Here is a 10,000-nt window from a genome sequence, read left to right on the forward strand (position 1 = left end):
AAAAAGGACCTCATTTAAACTGGATGGTATCTAATGTAGTATTTATTCAGAAAAAAGTTACAAGCTTTCTTGGACAAACAGTCCACATTATCAAAGCATCCGTACAGTTCCCTACCTGTACGGGTACTCGATAATGTGGACTGTTTGTCCAAGAAAGCTTGTAACTTTTTCTGAATAGATACTCCATTAGATACCATCCAGTTTGAATGAGGTCATATATATATATATATATATATATATATATATATATATATATATATATATATATATATATATATATATATAGAGAGAGAGAGAGAGAGAGAGAGAGAGAGAGAGAGAGAGAGTGAGAGAGTACAGTCCTGCACATATGTAGATATAAATGCAGTTACGTTGGAAGCTAACACTTAGCATCTTCCTAAACATTCGGTATGCACTTTCCCTCTCGCTCCTTCAAAGCTGATCATTATCATTTATTTCAATAACCAGTTTTGCACCGGAATATAAACGCTGCCTTTCTCAACTGACGGCTCATTATACTAATGTGACAGCATTAGCGAATTAGTGTTAAATATTCCGAAAATGAAACAACATTTGTTATCTTCACTAATTCCAGCACCCTTTTCGTCACAATATTAGATCACGCGCGGGGAAGCTACGATAATTTACACTAACATATTTAGGAAGGGGAAGAGAGAGAGAGAGAGAGAGAGAAGTTTGGTGATCGTATCATGAACTGATCAATATCTCTTGTTAATAAAGATATATCAGGCGCAAGAATTCAGTCGGATAGGGAAGGACTGCTGCTCTGAGAGTGTTTCTCTCCTCAAAGAGTAACAGAATTATACAGTTTATGAATGAGGGGGTTATATGGTATGGTTCTACTCTCTCGATTCCGCCAGGTCTTGTAAGAATTTACAGTTTAGTGACTAACTACATTAAAAATAAGAACTTCCCAAAGCGGTTTGCATGTCTGCATATGTATATCAGTTTATGTATCTTTGTTATACATATTTTTTCATGGAACACCATACCCTTGAAAAATAATAGTGGAAAAATTATGCAAATAAGTAACCGGTTCATTAGTTCCCAAACACATAAGAGTAAATGCTTAAGATGACTTTACACGAGGTTAGAAAGATATTCAATCGCCAGCAGTAGGGTCTAACCACTACAACTTTGCTCTGTACAAATGGTCAAAGGCCTTATCGAAAAACTATCTCTCCAGAACCATCAGTGTTTGATTATTAACACAAAATCTTGGCATGGAAGGATGTCAATCATGTTTAAGCACAGTGTGCTATAGCAGTCCGGTAGTAATTCTACAAATGATCGTGCAAACTCGCAATATTCGTAATGAATTAGATACATAATTGTGTCACTGCGGGCATGCTCTTATATATTTACGAATAATATTTATGTATTCACATAATTGTTATATCTGATCTTAGAAGGACACAAAACGTACTTTAAAATAACAGACACCCGTAATTAAGAGGGTTTCTAGTTTTTATTACCTATAAGAATCTCAAGATAGATGGATGTTAGACATGAATGTTGCGATGTTTGCTTATTCTTAAGAAACAACATCTTCCTTGTGTTAATTGTTCGTTTTTATACTGCATACAAGTTGATACCGTGGGCAGCCTTATCATTAATCTCTCGGCTGTGAAGTAGACCTAATCTTTCATATTATGTAATCTAAAATACAAAGATTCTCTTCCAAAAGTAGTCTTTATTGCCTAACTCCCGTAGGGGGAGTAGTGCCGTCAGTGGACCTCATGTGGTGCACTGTAGGCATTACTTAAGTTTTTTGCAGAGTGCCTTCGACCCCTAGCTGCAACCCCTTTCATTCCTCTGTACCTCCTTTCATATTTTCTTTCCTCCATCTTACTCTCCACCCTCTCCTAGCAATTGATTCATAGTGCAACTGCGAGGTTTTCCTCCTGTTACGCCTTTCAAACTTGTACTGTCAATTTCCATTTCAGCGCTGATTGACCTCATAGGTCACAGTGCTTGGCTTTTGGCCTAAATTCTATATTCAATTCAGTTCAATTCAATATCTTCGGCTGCTGCTTCCACCAGTCTCACCTTTACTCTTTTACATATTATGTTCGTTCTCCATTTCCGGTAGGGGCGTAAATAATCTTCCTGTTAGGCCTAGCCATTGCAGCACCTTTAACAAATGATGTAAGGCTTCTGGGAATGTAGTTATAAATTCCCTCCTTCCCAGAACTTTTCCTCATTTAAGCTAGGGTTAAACTCTCTCTGTTTTAGTATCTAAATGGTGAGCAAACTATGCCTATCAGCGTCGGAACCCTACAGCTGTCTGCAGGGTCACGATTAATAACAAGATTAAATTCCGTTGGCATAATAACGGACTCCTAAAAGAGAACTTGTAACAAATTTCGATACATTTACGTCCGTTAGAGAATTCAGTCTGACAAACACAATCCTGAACTTTATTGAGGCAACACCGCGAATTCAGGTGCGTTTTCCTTTGTTTGGATGTGCTTGTTTCTCATATTATACTATTTTGTTGATTAATGGTATGACCATTTTTCTGTGTCCTAAAGGACTTATTGGAAATATAGCCTGGAAAAGCGCTCACCGGATCCTGAGAACGCAAGGTTATATTTAGCGTTATTGTTCTCGTTTCCGCTACTAAAGAATAAACATTGAACTTTTTTCAGAAATGTATAACAAAGACCCTTATCTCCGACATCCTTATTATTTTACTCTTCCTCATTATCCCTCGCTCTCTTGCGAATTAAAGGAAACAAACATTGTGCCGGAAGTAACAAACAGCCATTGCAGCACTAAGCCGATTCTCGCTAACTATGTTTTATTCATTTATACGAAAGGATGCCTGAAACCACAAAAGAGACCGGATGGGGATAATCAGGCTAAAAGCTTCGAATCCTTTACGAGAGCGATCATGAATGCAATCTAATTCACTTTGTGAAACAATGCAAAGAATATCTTATTCAGTGGCTGCTGAATACATCCTCCTCTCTCCGGAGAAGAATCGTAATCACTGACGATTTCAGACTTCATTGGTCGGTGTCTCTTGCATTGCCGCTGCTCGCGATGTTACGGGTAACACTCGTTCTCAAACCTTTTTGCGTGTTCATTCTCTGTATGATTTGTAGTGATCATTTTATATTATTAATAACTATTAGCAGCAGCTGTTGCACAGAAGTAAAACCATAATCACCAGCACGAAATGCATGATCTTTAAATAGTATTATTGTGGATAGCGTAAAGACTCCATAACCATCAAAAGATCCATAATCTTTAAAAGATTCTCTAGTGGAAATTCTTCTTCCTTTGACTTTTCATTACTGAGAGAAGCAAATTTTTCAAATAAATCTCTATGAAGGCAACAACGTTCACCTTCAATTGTCTCATAGGCCTTGCCCCATCCCAGGGGAATTAGGTGTAATATAAAAAATTGAAACGTTTTGTCTTCTAGATTTTATCAAAACAGAGACTATAAATTATATGAAGAATAATCCTCAATGCATAAGTAAATCCTGGAATCAGATGCAGTCTTGGATCCACACTAAAGCCTAACCCAGAGTTCCCTGGAAACTTAGAAGAAAGTCGTAAAAAACTGTTTGTTTATTTTTAGCTCAGTAACAGGTAGACGAAAACCGAAACCAGAAACGTAACATCCTTTTGGGGTGAGGGAGGGGTTGGGCAGGAAGGGTTGAGTGTGGGGGAGGGGTGGGTGTTGAGGGACTGTAGGGCATAACTTCCTCTAAAACAATTCCAGCGGTTAAGACACACGGAAGAGTCTTTTTCCTCGACGAAACTGGCGGAACGCATTAGGGTTCGATTTCTCTCCTTTGGCATTAAGAGGCTTCTATCGTCTCCCTTTTGTTTTAAAAGGGAGCTTCGCTCCATTTCCTGCCTTTTTTACGGCTCCCCTATTGGTGAATCATACATTTCAGGGCTTGGAAATCCTCAGCCATTCCTACTACCATTAACTTCCGGGATGTTCATGCTGTACTGGGATACAGCTGTAGCCAGATGTGCTGTGAATAAAGACATTTCTTCTTTTTCAATATAGGTATGTAGGTAGCTACGTATATGTTCGTGCTACGTCATTGTACTAAGAGCTTTTCTCCTTTTACTCTTCCTTTTATTAAGCAGAGAGCATCACTTATGCAATGATAGTTATCGCTTTCCCTAACGCCAGGACCCTCTGGATGGCAGCTATTGTGCTCAGATAAGGGGAGAGTAGAATTACTGATACTAAAATATTCCCTTAAAGACAGAGAGACAGAGACAGAGAGAAAAGGGAGAGAGAGAGAGAACAGAGAGAGAGAGATAGAGAGAGTTGCAGTCATTAGCTAATTGATATTTATGGCTTATAACGGTAAATTACGAGTAAGAAATTCCCGGAGAGGGGGAAATACTGATGAGCTAGGGGAAATTTCCTCGCTTCGTCGAGGAAAACAGTGGAAAAATAATATTGCGTCGTGGGGAAACCGGCAATATTTTGTCTGGTGGCAGGTGATGGCTGTAGCTACGCATGCCAGACGTTGCTTGATGTCTGAACTCTGACAGTTATAGAAATGGAGTCTTCATTTATTTTCTAATCCGCATATGTAAACATGATTACTTATTTATACAGCGATGTTTATGGTAATGGGTTAGCTGGGCATAGTTGACATTTATCACCGCAGCCATCGAAGTAACCAAGAAAAATCTAAAATGACAGGTATCAAATAAGCTGGAATTCGAACTCGGCTTGCCGCCCCCCCCCCTACACACACACACACACACACAGCGCAAACAACCTATTTATTTTTTCAGATTTTTACACAAAGAGTGTGGCACTTTTACAGTCCACCTACAAGTTTTGAGTTTTACATTTCAAATGGATGATCAGCTATGCATTTGAAATTCTGAAAGTTAAACCCAAATTTACTGTACATATCTTAATTTATACCACATTCAGTGTTGTTTATTTCATGCAAACCATACAAGACAGGAACGTCCTCGGTATGCTTTCAAAATCCCCTTTCAGCTTCAGCATCCAGAGTAAAACACATGCTGCAGGAACATTCTGATCCCTCGAGACATCCCTGAGTCAGAATAGGGGTGATCACCATATCTTGGCCTTTAGTTCTCTGGGAGACTCTGCTTCAGGTTTAAACGATCCCCCTGATACAAGTTTATCATACAACTCTAGGAGGCAGGATCAACCTTTTCCGAGATATCCGCGAAGCCTGTTTTGTGCTCGATTCCTGTTCAGGTTTTTTTTGTTGGTGTTAGAATCTCGTTCTCGGTTTAAAATGAAAGGCAGCGTTGTCTGTTGACGAAAATTTAAGCCTTGTTATCAATAATAATGTGGTGTATCTTTCAATATCCATAATACAATTTAACCCAGCGATGTCTATTATTCATCACACAATTTAAACCTTGCACTGTCCATATTCCATATGAGTGTTCGCTTTGCTACATTTGTCTCTTGTATTCTTGTTTACTGCCAGACTAATACCAGACGGAATCTCAAATCTTTCCAAAGCTTATTTTCTTAATAATCATGTTTAAGTGGAATTGTATTTCTATAATGGACGAATACAAAATTGAGTGAAATGATTGACGTGCATACTGCTGACAGTAGCTGAAATACATACGCTTTTCACTTGCACTGTTTTGACCACAGTTTATTAGCTTATATAATGTATGGGGTAAAGTGGCGCAAGATAGTACGGATCAGTTATACATCGACTCCCTCCTTTCCTTGAATAACTATATTCCTGTTGCCCATGACCCAGATTCATCCTCCATGCCACAAGAAAAATGGATGAAGTAAAATCAAATGAACCAAAGGCAGAAAATAAAGGTTTGATGAAGGATGAATGCATGTACATCTTTTTGATGAATATATGTACATCTTTTTGAGCGTTTGAAGTTCGTAAACTATTTCAAAATATATTTGAACCAAAACATATCAGTTGTAGAACGACTTGTGTCTGTGTTATGAGATCACTCGAGCCGATCCGAAGGTAACAAATGAGTTATTACATAAAACAGCAACGTTGACATTAAGGCTTTTGTAGCTTACGATAAAATTTATTAACGATAAAATTGATTAACACAGCGTTATGACCTGGAGCTACCAAGAAAGATGAACTGATATTATCAAGACAGGATAAATTAATCGACAGAACCTACTATATGAAATGAATGTCTGAAAATTAAGTCCCATTGATTAGCTTGATGTGGGGATTAGTTTGAATAATTTGGTGATAGCAGAAGTTCAGCGGGAGGATAAATGTTTTAGAAAATAGAAAATTCGCACGTCCATTTTTTTTTCAAATCTGATGAATGATTCCACAATAAGAATAAAGTGCATAGGCTGTCAATTAGATAGAAGTAAAGCAAGTTGCTAGAGCATATTCGCCTAGAAATTTACCTGACTCAGATGTCTAAATGGTATTCTAAAATAAAATGCACCGCACAGGCCTCAAGAAAAGAGACTATATGACAGTGCAAAAGATCAAATAGTGGGGAAGGAATCGAATTACGTCCAATTTAATAACCGAAAAATGGATTAGCTAAGAAATGAGAATTGAAATTTATATACTCTAGCTAGGAGATGTAGCTAAAGGTCTGTCAGTGCAGATGATAATGGAGACATGCCCTCTTGAAACTTAATTTACTTTTTTCTCTTTTGGTGCATCTTTTATTTAGGACGAATCACCACTGAAGATACAAGAGTTGATATTTTCGGTGTGACACTTCCGTTAATTGCGAATAATAAGTTTCTTGGAAATGTAAATGAATATTTATTTTTGTATTTAAGCGAAAATAAAAATTACTTCTTTCCTCCGTCTCCAGCAAAACAATATACATGAAAAGGAATAGATAAAAATATATAATCGTATAGAAAATACCTCTGACAACATCAAACCCATGTGAGTAAATATTCTTATCGACTAAAAATTATTTGTCGGGATCCAGGCGAAATATACTGGTTAAAAAGAGACATAACCTCCAGTCAGTCTTTCTTTGCAGAAGTATTGACTAAACTTGGTTACAAAATTCTACGGGAATGGTGCATAGGCTTCAGTTTCATAAGCCAGGAACATTTGAAACAAGGCTGAGCAGTCCGATTTCCCCTAACAAAGGATCCTTAATCGTTACATCCCTATCAAGAGCAAAATCTATTCACTTGCTGCCAGCCAAGAGACTTCAGTTTGCATGATCTTGTTAGCAAACAGACAAACAAACAAACGGAAACAAAAACGTAGCCTCGTTCGTCACAGTTAAAACGGAGCACCGAATGTGTTATTTTCCATTCTTTCGAAATACAGTTTAAAATTTCGTCAGTACTTGACACTCGTACGTAAAAGAAAAGAGCAGCTTAAACCTCTTACAAATTCTGTTCCAGCTCGAATGTTTTTTAAGCATTTGCGCTTCATTTACGAAAAAACACTTTGTTAAGATCAGTGAACAAAGTAATCATTTGCACAGCAAAGGTCAAAAGGGTATTTGCTTCCTAAGGATATTTAATGCGCATAAGGTTTAATTACAAATTCTCCAGTCACTCCCAGCAGCACGATGACCTTCTTTAGTATGTGCGGGAAAAATTATATTTAGAAAAAGTCACAAGTTACAGAAACGACCGCTCTCTCAGGCTGAAGCCCCGTAGGGTGGAAGGGGGTGCGGGGGGGGGGGTGTGTAGTGCCGTCGGTGCACCTCATGTGGTGCAATATAGGCATTACTTAAGGGTCTTTGCAGCGTGCCTTCGGCCCCTAGCTGCGACCCCTTTCATTCCTTTTACTGTACCTCCGTTCATATTCTCTTTCTTCCATCTTACTGTCCACCGTCTCCTAACAATTGATTCATAGTGCAACTGCGAAGTTTTCCTCCTGTTACACCTTTCAGACTTTTACTCTCAATTTCCGTTTCAGCGCTGAATGGCCTTAGTTGCGCCAGTGCTTGGCATGTATGCTTAAAATCTATAAATGAGTCAGTCAAACTCAGGCTGAAGATCAGACTCGCACGTCGGCATTTAGAGCTTTTCACTAAATAATCTGAAAATGGACGAAAGAGAATCCTACACACAAAGAGCCATCACCCAACGCATACACTTCACAGGAAAACCCACAAACGCAGCCGTCAAATGGATACATACCACGAGAGCTAAATTGTGCTCTTTGTATACCTGCAATCAAAACAAGCGACCTAGCTGCAGCACAATAGCGTACACCGACAACTCACACATGCACATGTACACTTGTCCATATACGTCACGGCACAAATGATAGTTTCCCAATAAAGGAAGGTCTCTGACAGAGACAAATGAGAGAGTGAGATGCGCAGCAAAGTGACTATATTGAGTCATAAATGAAAGGGTAACAGGGCGAATCTGATGAAGTGAGGGAGTTGTTTATCTGTGATGCTGGGTCTTTGTTATCTTTATGCCCATGTATAATGCATATGAATGAACGTCGTTGCTTATTATTAATGAAGAAGCATCATCACTGCTCGCCTTTGTTGCCGAAACGATTAAAACATTATTTTACGACGGTGAGCAGGAATCTGTTCTAGCTCTAGTAAATTGTACCTGTATTAGACAGGTTTATTTGCAAGTATGAGCTGATATAAGCTAATATCATTCTTCGTAGCCGAGTGGATTAATTGGTACCTCACTCATGCTAACGTGCGTTCGAAGCTTGCTCAGGAAGGAAAGCGTTTCTTCATTTATTCTGCATTCTGCAATCATGACTTGTAGCCAAAAGTATGAAGAAATCGAGTGGTTAAGATGTCATTGTAGTTGCCACAAGTACTCGTATGAGAGTATTTGTTGGATTCTGAAGATTTATTTTTACTCTCTTCTCAGGAAACGTTGATACTCCGAAATATTTAGCTTACAAACGAAAATTTATATTTTACTATGCTCGATGAGTAGACGTTTAAGGAGCCTCGATGGCACAGTCGGTTACAGCAGCAGCTTCGGACTTCGTAGAGGTCTGTGGCGCGGGTTCAAATCCGCAGCCGACTGATCAGAGAGGCGGACACTTTGCTATCCGTGTAGACACCCCGGGATTATGTATGTAATCAACGGATAGGTTTGCTTAAAAAGCAAATGGGTGTTACAGACTAAATACACACACAAAACAAAGCCACTACAACATCTTCTACAAACAACTCACACGTCTCGAACTCTCGACCTACCCGCGCAACAACTTCACGCTGCTGGGAAGAAAGGGCGTTGGGTCTGGTATGATACATGTAACATACACTACCGGGGCTAAGCGATGTCAGGCAGGGCAGCCGATCGAGACTACGGTCTACCCAAAAGCCAAATCAAAAAGTCCTTCAAAGAAGGCATCGTGATTACCCCATACAAAAATGGGGAAAAAGCACGTTAAAAGAAGAAGAAGAAGAAGAGTAGACGTTTAAGTTCCGTTCACCTCTTTTGCTAGAAAGATTATAATTGGCTATAATTTCTTTCAATGGAACAGAAAAAGAAAGCTACATTTTACAGTCAGCGTGACACGTAAATTTTCGTTGGTGAATGGGAGCTTATTGATATGGAAACTAGAGTATAAAAGGAAAAAAATTCTTGCCCTTTACTCTATTAATCGTTTCTTGTCATTCTCATTTTATTTTCATTTTATGCTTCTTCAGCAATCCTTCTATCGAACCTCCTTCGTTTGTTTTCCACTTCAACCTATTTCTTTTCCTGTTTTCCTTCATCCTTTCATCCCTTTTCGTCGTTTCACCCATTTTTCTCTCCTCCTCCTCCTCCTCCTCCTCCTCCTCCTCCTCCTCCTCCTCCTCCTCCTCAGCAACGCCTCTTCCCCTCCAGCGGGGTCCTCTCCTCCTCCTCCTCCTCCTCCTCCTCCTCCTCCTCCTCCTCCTCCTCCTCCTCCTCCTCCTCCTCCTTAGAAACGCCTCTTCCCGAACCAGCAGGGTATCGGGCCTCCGGAATCAACACCATTCATCATCTCCACCATCATCATCTGTCTCTGTCCATTGACGTTGCGGTGTT

The 10,000-nt window shown here is 39.3% G+C and overlaps 1 long non-coding RNA gene and 1 pseudogene across 1 annotated transcript in view; both read left to right on the forward strand.

The window, feature by feature from the left end:
* Positions 1-10,000, forward strand: part of LOC136853904 (uncharacterized) — a 608,104-nt gene that overhangs the window by 407,782 nt on the left and 190,322 nt on the right. The gene's annotated exons all lie outside the window — the stretch shown is intronic.
* Positions 8,907-10,000, forward strand: part of LOC136853846 (uncharacterized) — a 19,386-nt pseudogene continuing 18,292 nt past the window's right edge.

Source organism: Macrobrachium rosenbergii, chromosome 28, assembly GCF_040412425.1.
Source record: "Macrobrachium rosenbergii isolate ZJJX-2024 chromosome 28, ASM4041242v1, whole genome shotgun sequence".
NCBI classification, from domain to species: domain Eukaryota; kingdom Metazoa; phylum Arthropoda; class Malacostraca; order Decapoda; family Palaemonidae; genus Macrobrachium; species Macrobrachium rosenbergii.